The sequence below is a fragment of the Nicotiana attenuata genome, unplaced genomic scaffold (assembly GCF_001879085.1).
Source record: "Nicotiana attenuata strain UT unplaced genomic scaffold, NIATTr2, whole genome shotgun sequence".
In the NCBI taxonomy this organism is placed as follows: Eukaryota; Viridiplantae; Streptophyta; class Magnoliopsida; order Solanales; family Solanaceae; genus Nicotiana; species Nicotiana attenuata.
Window position 1 is genome coordinate 130,224 of NW_017672636.1, and position 14,787 is coordinate 145,010.

Consider the following 14,787-nt stretch of genomic DNA (forward strand, 5'->3'; position numbering starts at 1 on the left):
ATCTGCTAAAGTCATATGGGACAGTTTGGAGAAGAAATATGGTGTTGATGATGCAGAAAAAAAGAAGTATGTCGTTGGAAAGTGGATCAAGTTTCAGATGGTTGATGATAAGCCAATCATGGAACAGGTTCACGAGTATGAGAACTTAACTGCTGATGTTTTGAACGAAGGCGTGATAGATGTGTGAGATTCTTCAGGCTAATGTTTTGCTTGAAAAATTTTCACCTTGCTGGAGTGATTACAGGAATCAACAAAAACACAAGAAAAAAAACTTAACTCTTTAAGAACTAATCTGTCACATGAGGACTGAGGAAGCAAACCGTCTCAAAGATGAGGAGTCTGAACGACTTAAGGATAAGATGAAATCTCTCTCTCTTAATTCTTCTAAAGCTAACCTTGTGGAATCTTCTAGTACTTTCGTGAAAGACAGGTTTAAAGGAAAACAGAAGAAAGGCCAGAAGAAAGGACATGTGAAGGAGCAGAATTACTTCAATAAGCCGGAGGGCCATATTCAAAAGTCGAAAGGACCTTGCTATGTCTGCGGCAAAATTGGTCACAAGGCTTTCCAGTGCAACCAGAGACAAGGACAAAGCTCAAAGAATGGAGGAAAAGCTCCAGTCCAAGCCAACCTTACTGAGGGTGGTGATGCCATTGCTGCTGTAGTTGTTGAGGCAAACATGATGGCTAACAAGACTAACTGGATACTGGACGCAGGCGCTTCAAGGCATCTTTACGCCAACAAAGATCTGTTTCACGACTTTGAGGAATCTGCTGATGGCGAGTGTGTCTACATGGGTAACTCCACTACAGCTAGAGTTATGGGTAAAGGAAAAATTCTCCTTAAGCTAACTTCTGAAAAAACCTTAGCCTTGAACAATGTTCTGTATGTACCCTCCCTTCGTAGAAACTTAGTTTTTGGTGCGCTTCTCAACAAAGCAGGTCTTAAACTTATTTTTGAATCTGATAAAGTTATTATTTCTCGTGGTGGAGACTTTGTTGGGAAAGGTTACCTTAGTGGGTGTTTATTTTTACTAAACATCGCTCAAGAGATTACTAATAATGCTAGTACTTTCAATTCTGCTTATATTGCTGAGTCTATTGATTTGTGGCATGGTAGACTAGGGCATGTTAATATTGCTTCTATTAAAAGACTTAGAAAAATGGAATTAATTCTCGCAGTTAATGTTGATAATTTTCTAAGTGTCCTGTTTGTGTAGAAGCAAAACATACTAAAAAGCCTTTTAAGAATGTAACTAGTAGAAAAACAGAATTGCTTGAACTAGTACATTCAGACTTAGCAGATTTCAAAAACACTGTTAGTAAAGGTGAAAAGAAATACTACATCACCTTTGTAGATGACTTTTCTAAATACACTAAGGTATATCTTCTTAAGACAAAAGATGAAGCTGAAAGCATGTTTTTAAAATACAAGGCAGAAGTAGAGAATCAATTAGATAGAAAAATCAAGAGACTTAGGTCTGACAGGAGTGGTGAATATAGTACTAATACTCTAGAAGCCTTTTGTGAGGAAAATGGTATTATACATGAGATTAGTGATCCCTATACTCCCCAACAAAATGGTGTAGCCGAACGGAAAAATAGAACCCTTAAGGAAATGATAAATTCTATGCTTTTGAGTTCGGGTTTATCTGATAATATGTGGGGGGAAGTTGTTTTATCTGCATGCTATGTTCTTAATAAAGTCCCTCATAAGAAGTTAGATAAAACTCCATATGAGTTATGGAAAGGGTTTGCCCCTAACTTAAAATTTTTGAAAGTGTGGGGGTGTTTGGCTAAGGTTTGTCTACCTGATTTTAAACAAGTAATTGTTGGACCCATGACTTTTAATGTTATTTTCATTGGTTATGCTCAAAATAGTGCTGCATATAGATTTATGTCTTTGAATAATAGTTCTATTTGCGAATCTAGAGATGCAGAATTTTTTGAGCATGTTTTTCCATTGAAAAATAATGTGCCTAGTGATGTGACTAATAATGCTTCTACATTTATGCATGTTAATTCTCATATTGTGCCTTCTTCTAGTGCTACTGCTAATGAGCATGAAAATAACCTTAGAAGAAGCAAGAGGCGTAGAATTGAAGCTAGCATTGGTCCTGACTTTATTACTACTTTTTTGACCGAAAATATTGATCTTGATGTTTTGAGTGATGAATTAGTATCAATCTATTTAATAGAAGAAGACCCTAAGACATATAGTGAAGCAATGAGGTCAATAGATGCTAGTTTTTGGAAAGAGGCCATTAAAAGAGAATTAGACTCTACAGTTTCTAATCATACTTGGGACTTGTTTGATTTGCCTAAAGGTTGTAAACCCATAAGTAGCAAGTGGATATTTAATATGAAGTTGAGACCTGACGGTACAATTGAGAAATATAAGGCTAGACTTGTTATTAGGGGTTTTAATCAAAAGAAAGACATTGATTACTTTGACACTTATTCTCCTGTGACTAAGATAGCGACTATTAGAACTCTTGTTGTTGTAGCCGCTATTCATAATTTGGTAATACATCAAATGGATGTTAAAACAACTTTCCTAAATGGTGATTTAGAGGAAGAGATCTATATGTCTCAACCTGAGGGATTTATGATCCAAGGATAGGAGAATAAAGTATGCAAATTGAGAAAGTCTTTGTATGGTCTAAAGCAGGCACCTAAGCAATGGTATGAAAAGTTTAATAGCACATTAGTGGATAATGGTTTTGTTGTTAATGCATCTGATATTTGTGTTTATTCCAAGATGATAGGATCAGATTGTGTTATTATATGTTTGTATGTGGATGACATGTTAATCTTTGGCCCTAATGTGAATGTTGTTAATGAGACTAAGAATTTTTTTTTAAATGAAAGATCTTGGAGAAGCAGATGTGATTTTAGGGGTTAAAATCAAAAGAACTTATAATGGTTTTTCATTGTCTCAGTCTCATTATATTGAGAAAATATTGAAAAGGTTTAATTGTTTTGATGTAGCACCTGTGAGAACTCCTTATGATCCTAGCATACACTTGAAAAAGAATAAGGGATCTAGTATTTCTCAAACTTAGTATGCTAAGATAATTGGTAGTGTAATGTTTCTCATGAATTATATACGACCTGATATTGCTTATGTTGTTAGTAGATTGAGTAGATATACTCACAACCCTAGTAGTGAACACTGGAATGCTCTTCATCGTTTGCTAAGATATTTGAGAGGTACTATGGATTGGTGTTTGCATTTTAATAAATTTCCTGCTGTTTTAGAAGGATTTTGTGATGCAAACTGGGTTACTGACAATGATGAAGTTAGCTCCACTAGTGGCTATGTGTTCACTTTGGGTGCAGGTGCTATTTCATGGAAGTCTTCAAAACAGACTTGTATAGCACGATCTACTATGGAGTCTGAATTCATTGCTCTTGAGTTGGCAGGGCAAGAAGCCGAGTGGTTGAGAAACTTATTGGCAACGTGCCTTTGTGGGGAAGACAAGCTTCACCAGTTTCTCTACATTATGACTCAAAGGCAGCAATTGGAATTTCCAAAAATAGTGTGTACAATGGAAAAAGAAGACATATCCGCATTAGGCATGGTGCGGTAAAACAGTTGTTGAAAATGGTGTTATTTCATTGGAATATGTAAGATCCGAAAGAAATTTGGCGGATCTTTTAACCAAAGGTTTGGCAAGGAGAGTTATCCTTGAAACATCAAGGGGGATGGGGCTAAAGCCCATGCATTGAGGAAGTATGGTGGATACCCGTTTGTGGTCAAACGAAGACATATGAGACCTCAATATGCACTACATTTCCTATCCCTATGGCGTGTGGTAGTGATTTATAAGGTTGAGCTTATTGTGCTCTTAATGATTCCATAGTCTTAAGGTAGTCTATGTATAGATAGACTTGATGGAATCACCTACGTGAGTGTAAAGGTGCGGTCTCCTTTTATGAAAGACTTGGGATGCCTTGCTAGAGCACTCATGAGAACCAAGGTATGTGCATGACCATAAAAGCACTTTGTTAGTATCGCAGAATTTGCATCAAATTAAAGATATAGTATGTGTTGTGGAGGTCTCAGCTAATGTCCATTCAGTTCAAGAGTACTTCACTTTGTGGATGTTAGTTGTTGCCTCATTTCACTACGTGTCAATTCAAATCGAAAGATATTGACACTTAAGTACATGTTCCTTCTTTTGCCCAGAATTTTTCTATTTTTGTCTTTGCAGTAGTGGGGGATTGTTGGAATTATTCATAATGCAAAATCAAAAATTTCTTTTTGAAATTCCATTTACAACCAATAGCCATGAGTTTTTTATTTTTCAAATGTCCTATCTATTTTCAAGTGGCCTCTTGCATGAAGCCTTAAAGCCAAGTGTTGAATGACTTTGACAAATGGCTATGCAAATCTACCATATGTCTTCATGCATGGAAGACAAGATACACTTGTCAATATTGGAGCCAGATGTCTTCATGCATGGAAGACAAGATACACTTGTCAATATGGGAGCCAAGTAGACAAACATAATGGGACAAGTGTCAAAAGTCTCTCGACACTTGTCATACATGCAACCTCCTTAATTTCCTTTAAATAGGTTATAAATTAGCCATCATAATCACTCAATTCTTAGCCAAGAATACATCTAGCTAATCATTCCTTTCTTCCTAGTCTTCTTTGTGAATTATCCAACACACAAAATACCTTAATCTTCTCTTCTTCCTGGGCAACTGTTTTGTGCAAATTCTAAACTTTCAGCCACGAGTGCACGTGTTTGGAGGTGCTGTGGAACCTTGGGGAGCAACCGACCTTAACGATTTGCACCCAGTCAGGCCGAAATCGCTTTCAAGGCAGTGGCTTGCCACGACACAGTATTTTTGATAAGTTATAGTCTTCTTTCCTTGTTGTTCTTAGTCAATATTATCTACTGATTTTTCTTACACTATATGCATAGTTAAGTGACTTTGATGTTACAAACAAAATAAAAATGACTTTAGTAGGTAATTACGGATAGTTGAGTGACCGTAATTGACTCGAATAGTTAGAACAAAAAAAGAATTACGTACATAATGCTAACACTTCTCGTATCGCATATCACTTTTGACAATGTAATTTACCTTTTGAGCTCTGCCAAAATTTGACCTTTGCCACATCTATCACTACTCCAATTGCTAATGCATACACTACGGGGTGTTTGTAAAACCAATTGACTATATCACATTAGATTGAAACAAAAGGCAATGGTGTTATGAACATAAGATCTTCAAATTAAAACTGTAAAATAATTCAAGCACGTACTATAAGGGTGCTAAATCATCGAACACAAGGGATTTTCTCTCTCTCTTTTTTTTATTTTTTTTTATAAGTATACGAGGGGAAGGGCAACGAGAAATGGGAAAGGAAAGTATAAGGCATGAGAATTGAACTCCCACAAGCAAGCAAGGTGAAAATTAAGGTAGCCAAGTAACAGACCTAAGATTCCCCGGGGCTGTTCTTTAATATTCTTACTTCCCTTTTAATTTCTAGTAGTATTTTTCTTACCCATCCGTCTCTCAAAATTAAAAAAGGAGTAAGTTTCAAGGAGCAATAGGTTTGTTCATTGGTGGACCCAGTCACTTTTAGTGAAATTAACTGAACTTATTCTTTTAGACTTGAATTATATAATAGTAGATCGATTGTAACCAACATTTTGAATATTTTAATTACTCTATATCTCGTACCTGTCTCAAAATCTGTTGAACTAGTGGTGGAAATTATGCAAAATGCAATAGTGAAAGTGGGTTGAATTGCCAGTGAATACTATATAATATAGGAAGAGGACAAGCACTTTGCAAAAATCAATAGAAAAGGTATTGCAGGTAGTGAAAAGTTTGAGGGCTGTAGTTGGGGCTGTTGGGTATCGAGGGAGCGGGAGTGTCTCTGCCCAGCCAGTATTGTTTACTGATGTTTGATCCACTGCTCCACTTGCCTTTTGGCTATTAGGGCCGGGCATATATCGGGTATAACCGATAGCCCGAACCGAAAAAAGCTTATTGGGATATCGGTGTCGGTATCGAGTTATTGGGTTAGTGGTTCGATAACGATTTAATATTTTTTCACTATTGGGTTATCGGTTCGGGTCTCGATTTGCCCAATTTTCTTAACGGGTTAACCGATAACCCAATAAGATTTAATAAAATTAAGATTTTACCCTTAAGGATATAAATACACCTAGGGCTTCATTCTCTCTTTTTCTCCTAATTTTCCCAGCCGCATTTCACTCTTCAGACTCTTATTCAATTCTTCTTCAAAATTCAAAGCACAACCACATTCTTAGAATCTTAGAGTAAGAACCGTAATTTTATATTCCAAAATTTAAAATTTAATTACTTCTTTCTTAAGAACAAATTTCATTCCTTTCTTTTGAGTTTTACAGTAGATTTCTATAATAAAAATATAAGATTTTTGATTGTTTTCGACTCTTTGTTTTGTGCTAAACTAGTCAATCCGACAAGAAACTTGTAGCTAGGCAAGTCTCTTTACTTGGCTTTAGTTTCTGACTGGTTTTATACCTCGGGGATTTGAGTTTTAGGATAATTATCGTTTTGTTTTTTTGGTTTCTTTCGATTTGTGTCTTTTTGGTCCATTTTTTTTCCTCAGTTGGGGTTTTACAGTTGGGGTTCATGTTATTAGTAGCTAATTTGGCTCCCAATCCTATCTTGTACATCTAGACATCTGATCTCTTGATTATGATTTGGCAGGAAACCAAAAAATTGTTATTTATACAGACACTGCCTAGCTTTTGCTTTCTTTGTGATCTCGTCACTGAGCTTGATTTATGCAGAAAGACTGTAACCATGAGAAAATTTGTAGTGGTAGTGTATAGAAAATTTATCAACGATAATAATAATAATAATGTTGTATAGAAGTATAAGCAAATGTTGTCAAATTGTTTCAATTTGTCAAATGAACCATGCTTCAAATATTAGTTGTGGCCAGAACGCTGAAATTAGTATAATATATGTGAATTCTTTTGTTTTTTTGCTTAATTCCATGAATTGTCTTCTCTTTTTTGCTTAACTCTAGATTGAGTTATTCTATCGGGTAAACTGATAATCGAACCGATAATGGTCGATAACCGATAACCGATATCTTATCGGTTATCGGTTTACCATATTTGTAAACTGATAACCTATACACTAAATCGATAATATTCACAATTGAACCGAACCGACCGATACTCACCCCTATATGAAGATTGAAGTATGCAACATTATTCCTTTTCTTTTGCCTATTGTCTACCAACTTCTTTTCACCAATAAATTTAATTAGGCCAGTTAAAAAGAGTTTAGAGGGAGGGGAAGTTGGGGAGTGTGGGGTGGTTTGGGGGGGGGGGGGGTGGTAGTCCGTTCAAGGTTCTTTGTTAAAAAGTCTTAATAATTAAGTAGGGACGGCAATAGGGCGGGCGGGGGCGGTTTTGTTTGATGCGGGCGCGGCGGGAGTTACTCTTATGCGGGTGCAGTGCGAGGCGGGGCAGGTTAAACCAATTTTTAAAGCGGGGCGGGTTGCGGGTTTAATGCGGGTTCAATGCGAGGCAACTTTGGAATTTTATCTTTTTTGAAACAAAACAACCATTTCAACTACAATTTCACATTCTTCTTCACTAGTACGAATACTATTTTGATTTATAATTAAACAATTTGCATAAGTCTCACCAAAATGATATTACATAAGTCAAGATATCGTATTAGTAATAGGAAATGATAGTAACCCATTTATTTTGGAAGATAAACGTAATACTCTCTCAGTTTTATGATGTGATTCTATTAAACTCTCCATTTTATAAAATAATAAAATGTCAAACTAGTTTGTTTTAGAAAAAAAATTAGAGAAAAATGAAAAAAAAAATTAAGTGGGGTGGGGCGAAAACTGAAAAAATAACTATGCGGGACAGAGTGAGTTGAAATTTTGGTAGATTTTGCCAAACCCGCCCCGCCCTCGCCCTGCCCGCCCCCATTGCCATCCCTTAAGTAACATAAAATATCAAAGACGATACTGATACTAATTTTCCTTTGCTATTATTTATGATAATTGATAGAAATGTCATAGAGTTGGATATGTATCAACAAGTACTTTAAGGGAGCAAATAGTACATACCCAAAGCATATATATCCAAAGGGATTTCTATTTGCTATCATGAATTTGGGGATTTTTTTTGGGCCTAGTAATCATGACGATATGTAACGACAAAAACTTTAGGGAGAAAATGATAACAAAGATATACGAGTAATATGTAATAACAACTTGCCCGTGTTGGATTTTTACACCAAATTATGTAAATATGTCATAGTTAAATATTTTGATGAGGTGATAATATATATTTTCTCTGATTCAAAAAGAATGAACCTATTACTATTTGAGAATCAAACAAGATTTTCTTTGAATATTATTTTTTAAAATAATTATAAAATTTTTGAATTGTCAGTTATTGTAACTTATACATTACTTTTTATGCAGTTTTTAAATATGAAAATTTTATTCTAAGAAACTTTAAGAAAGCAAATTCGATTTCAAATCGAAAATTAGTCAATTTGGATCTTGTATTTCGAAAAAGTTCAAACAAATTGAAATGGAGTGAGTATTAATTAACTATGGTTAGAAGTGAAAAGTTCATATGCTTCCTTACATGCAAACACAATGGCGTACCACCTTATGCGAAGGATGGTCAAGCGCACACCCTTGCCGAAAAATTATACTGCATATATAAATTAAATACTACTTTATATGATTATTGTCACGACCCAATTTCTTCCTCCGTGAACTGTCGTGACGGCACCTAGTCTCTACGACTAGGTAAGCCTAATATTGCAGAAAGAAACGAAAACACAAAGATCACAACTAACAGTTATAATTAATAAGCGAAAACGGTGCCACTCGGCATATACAATAATCATCTTTTCCAAAACCCGAAATGTCGCAATGTCACAAGCTTCTAAGAGTTTCTAACTGCTCTATACATCCATGACTGAAGAAAACAAGGGAAAATTAACACAAGGTATAGAAGGGGACTCCGATGTATGCGGACGCGGCAGATGTACCTTGAAGTCTCCTGAGGCAGCAACCACATAGCTAGACTCGAGGCAGATAGCTAGTACCTGGATCTGCACACGGAAAAACATGTGCAGGAAAGGGCATGAGTACACCATAACGGTACCCAGTAAGTACCAAGCCTAACTTCGGTCGAGTAGTGACGAGATCAGGTCAGGTCCCTACTGGTATAAATATAATGAAAATAAGACTGAAAGAAGTATTAATGTAAAATAATTACAGAAATCTAACAGGAATAGAATTCAATGAAAGCCACCAGCTCAGAACACAGTAATAGCAACAGGGGATCTCCCGGGATACCGTCCCGTAGTCCCAAACGTAAATGTGAAGGGAGATCTCCCAAAATACCGTTCCGTAATCCCAAAGTAAATATACAGTGCTGGGGGATCTCCCGGAATACCGTTTTGTAGTCCCAAAATAAATAAGCAGTACAGGGGGATCTCCAGGAATACCGTTCCCTAGTCCCAAGGTAAATAAGCAGTGCAAACAGTAGAATTACAACTACAACACGAAATCCTAGGATTTAGACTAAGTCCAAGTCAACAAAGAAGCAGGAAATTCACTAAGCATGCTGCACAGAGTTCAGGTAAGCAATTAAGACATGTAGTCATGCTGTTCTAAACTAAACAAGATAATTACATATGCTAGTGTAGCTCAATTAAAGGTAAACATATATTTTACTTAATGAAAACGGAGTTTTTAACAAATAGCCCGTGTACGCACTCGTCACCTCACGTACACTGCGCTCATATATCAAACAGTACCAAATCCTAAGGGGAGTTCCCCACACAAGGTTAGGCAAGCCACTTACCTCGAACCAAGCTCAAATCAATCCGTCACAATGCTCGTTCCACGAATATCCGACTTTGAATGGCCCAATCTAGCTAAAACCTATTACATAACATAAATATAGCTACAAGGAACTAATCTAGCTAACGAAATCAAAGCTAAGGCAAGAAATTAGAAAAACACCCAAAAAGCCTACCGGGCCCACGTCTCGGGAATCGGGTAAAAGTCTCAAAATATGAACACCCATTCAATCACGAGTTCACACGTACCGAAATTATCCAAATCCGAGGTCTAAATCCCACTCAAAACTCAGAAATTCGATTGGGAACTTTTCCCCCATTTTCCCAACTTTCTCACTCAAAATCCTTGATTAAATGAAGAAAACAACAATAGATTAATGAAATATAGCCAAAACCGAGTAGGGAATCGTTACCCAATAGCTCTCCTTGAATAACTCTCGAAAATTCGCCTTTCACCGAATTCCAAATTGTATTTTGTGATATGAACTTCAAACCCTCGAAAATCCCATTTTTCTACCCAGCGATTTTCGCTTCTGCGTTCCCAGGACCGCATCTGCGGTCCCGCTTCTGCAACAAGGACTCCACATCTGCAAGTTTTTATTAAACTCCAGAGTCCGCACCTGCGCGCCTTTGTCTGCATCTGCGAGTGCGCTTCTACGGCTAATCATCCGCTTCTGCGGAGCCTTGGGTCCTTCTCACCTCCGCATCTGCGACAATCATTCTGCAAATGCGGCTCCGCTCCTGCGACTCCCTCGTCGCATCTGCACTCCTGGACTTAATACCCAAACCCGTACCTGCGACTCCTTCCTCGCTTTTGCAGGGCCGCACCGGCGGGCTTCCCAGTGCAGGCGCGAAAACACCAGAACCAGCCAACTTCAGATTATGCTCAAGTCCAAATTTCAACCCGTTGAGCATCCGAAATACACCCGAGGCCCCCAGGACCTCAACCAAACATACCAACCACTCCTAAAACACCATAGGAACTTAGTCTAGCCCTCAAAACACATCAAACAAAGCTAAAACACAAATCTCCCTCCAATCCAAACTTAATGAACTTGAAACTTTCGGATTCGACAACTGATGCCGAAACCAACCAAACCACGTTCGATAGACCTCAAATTTTGCACACAAGTCATAATTCACAGTACGGACCTACTCCAACTTCCAAAATTGGATTCCGACCTCGATATCAAAAATTCTACTACCGGTCCAAATCTCCAAGAATTCAACTTTTGCCATTTCAAGCCTAAATAAACTACGGACATCCGAAACACAGTACTACATGCTCCTAAGCCCAAAATCACCTACCGGAGCTAACAGAATCAATGGAACCCCATTCCGGAGTCGTCTTTATACAATTCTTACTATGATCTAAATTCTAAGACTTAAGCAGTCGTTTAGGGGCTAAGTATCCCAAAATACTCCAAAACCCAAAATGAAACCTCTCGGCAAGTCACAATAGCAGAAATAGATACAGGGGAAGCGGTTAATAGGGGGTCAGGACTCTAACTCTCAAAACGATCAGCGGGTCGTTACAGTTATATATTATATTACAAACACCCTTAATACAATTGAGTGAGGTGGTCAAGCGAAGTGACGTGTTATTCACGGGTTCAAATTTTTCTCATTTTGCTTGCCAACACTAAACGGAGACCACCATGTATGCTCGATTTGTTTATTTTTCAATCTAAAATATTTCCTAATAAAATAACTTATAAAATTTAAAATTTGTGTATAAATAAATAACCAATCTTAAAAATAATTTTTAAATAAAAGATTATTTATTAAATAAACTTTATAATTTAAAAGTCAAGCTCTATAAAAATTTCTTCCACAAAAGCTCTTTACAAACTACAAATTCTCTGGAATCAATCATTCCTTTGGTTTTATGCTTACTTTTACTAGTAAAATTTCTTATGTTTTCTTTTTATTATTTAATTTTGACTTATAAAACTATAGTTCTACTAATTTTTATTGTTTAGTTAAATAATGTGTAGTTTTATTTAAAAATTTTTGTACTCAATTCATACAAAAAAAAGTTATTGATTTGTTAAAAGTTTGAACAATTTTTGTAAAATTCTTGACTACATCACTATGCAAACACATATCATGCATTTATTGATTTAATATAAAAGTCCCGTTCAAATAAGTCCTGTAATATATGTATTCACGGAAGTTACCTTCTGTTGGTTAAGGCGGATCCAGGATTTGAGGCTTATGGGTTCCTATCATAATTTCAAATTAATATGCAATAATAACTGGGTTCACAGTCAGATATTTACCAATATTTAGTAAATTTCTTAATATAAATACAGGGTTTACGCAAAAGTTACTGAGTTCCCGGGAACCCGTAATCTATGCACTAGGTCCGCCCTTGGTTGGTAGGTGAATTACTAATGTATCACTGTTTCGTTATGCATACAAATGTGCTATTTTCTGTATCCCAACCTGCCAGTTCTACTTTTTATTTTCCGTTTTAAACTGAAATATCTACTTCCCTCAAATTGAGAATTTTTCTCTGTATTTTTCATCTTTCAATAAGAGAATGCATATACTGTTCAATGTTAGCTCTCCTCCTCACTTTTAAGCATTAAAAGAGTGACGTGACTCCAAAATTTACTGATAATATATATTATTCACGGTGAAAGATTCACGTTTTAAGTATTTCTACAAAGTTAACTAATTTATCCTATCCGTTCGATGATGTGATGACCCGATCTAAAGCTTTAATCTTTAATTTTGTGTTTCGAAACCTCAAATAGCTTCTTTTAGCTTTTCTCGATTTGCGTGCGCAATCCGTACCTTTTTTCGAAAAGCTTTTATGTGAAAAATTGATTAAAATGTAGATTCGTGCCTTAAAATTCATTTGAGTTGACTTCGGTCAACATTTTGAGCAAACGGACCCGGATCCGTATTTTGACGGTCCAGGTAGGTCCGTATCGTGATTTGGGACTTGATGCTCGGAATCGAATTTAGAGTTCCCTAGCTCGAGTTATCGCATTTTGTCGAAAATTTGAAGTTTAAAGGTTTAAAGAATTTATAAATTTGACCGATATTTGACTTTGTTGGTACCGGATCCGAATTTTAGTTCCGGAACTTGGTATAGGTCCATTACTATATTCATGACTTGTCTACAAAATTTGGTACAAGACGGAAGTGATTTGACGTGATTCGGACGTCCAGTTGAAAAATTAAAAGTTCTTAAGTTTCATTGAGAATTTCATTCGATTTGGTGTCCGATTCGTAGTTCTAGGTGTTATTTTTGTGTTCTGGTCACGCAAGCGAGTTTGTATAATATATTTGGACTTGTAAGCATCTATGGTTTGGAGCCCCGAGGGCTAGGGTGGGTTTCGGGTATGCTACGGATGGATTGAACTTGGAAAATTCTAGTTTTAAACTTCTGCTGTAATCTGGTGTTTCCTTCTTCGCGATCGCGAAGGTACTCTCGCGGCCGCGAAGAGTGAACTGGGCCGGGGTTAAATTTTCTTAATTGCGAACGCGGAGCAATGAGGGCCTTACTCTTCGCGAACACTACCAGCTTCTTGCGAACGCGTAGGCCACTTGGACTGCTACACTTCGCGATTGCGGCAGGCCTTTCGCGAACGCGAAGAAGGCCTGTCGCCCAGACCTTAAAACATTTCAAAATCGAGAATTCACCTATTTTTCATAATCTTTCCATTAGAGCTCGGCCTAGAGGTGATTTTTAAGAGAAAAGTCACCACCAATTCATAGGTTAGTAACTCATTTTATTTCATTTCTAACATCACCCATTAATTTCTAGCCTTAATCTTTGTTCTTCCATGGTAGAAAACTAGGGATTTAGGAAGAACTGCGATTTTTGCAAATTCAGGATTTAGACCTCAATTTGGGGTCGGATTTTGAAACTAATTAGATAATCGGGCTCGCGAGTGAAAGGGTAAATGCATCTTGGTCAGAATCTCGAGTTTTGACCAAGCGAGGCCGGGGTTGACTTTTTTGATTTTTTGGGAAAAGTGTGGATATCCTAATATTATACATTGTAATTGATTCCATTAGCATTATTTGACATTATCGAGTCAATTGTGGTTAGATACGAGTGATTTGGAGGCAGATTCTAGAGGAAAGGCCCCGGTAGAGCTCTAAGTTGATTGCGGAGTGAGGTAAATGTTGGGTTTAACTTGATTTGAGGGAATTAGGAACCCTTGATCTATGTGCTATGTGAAATTCATGTGTTGCAGCGTATATGCGAGGTGACAAGTGCTTATACGCCGCCGAATTGCTTGTTTCCCTGATTTTTCCGCATTTCCTTAATTACTTCCTTCCATGCCTTAACTGTTATGTGCTTTTAAATGCTCCCCATGCCTTTATTTGCTACTTGTTACTCATTGTTCTCGTGTTAAGAATGTTAGATCTTCCCATGCTTTTATGACTCACTGCTATTTTCCTTAATTGACTTACTTGCACCCTTTAATTGTCATTTACCCGACTTGTCTTACCGTTTAATATTACATATGGTGAATTCTAAATTTGGTACGAGATATCCTTTCTGATTCAGCTTCATATTCATTAATCATAGTGGTTCTTGTGATTCGAGTTATTGATTTGATTGTACTCATTGATTATTTGATACTGATATGGTGGGATCGGGTTGCACGCCGCAACAGGTGAAATAAAGGTGGATTGATATGGTAAAATAAGGGTGAATTTGGACTGATATGGTAGGATCGGGTTGCGCACCACAAAGGGTAAAATAAGGGTGGATTGATACGGTAAAATAAGGGTGAATTATAATATGGATTCTTATTATATGGTGGGATCGGGTTGCGCGCCGCAACATATATATATATATATATATATATATATATATATATATATATATATATATATATATATATATATATATATATATATATATATATATATATATAG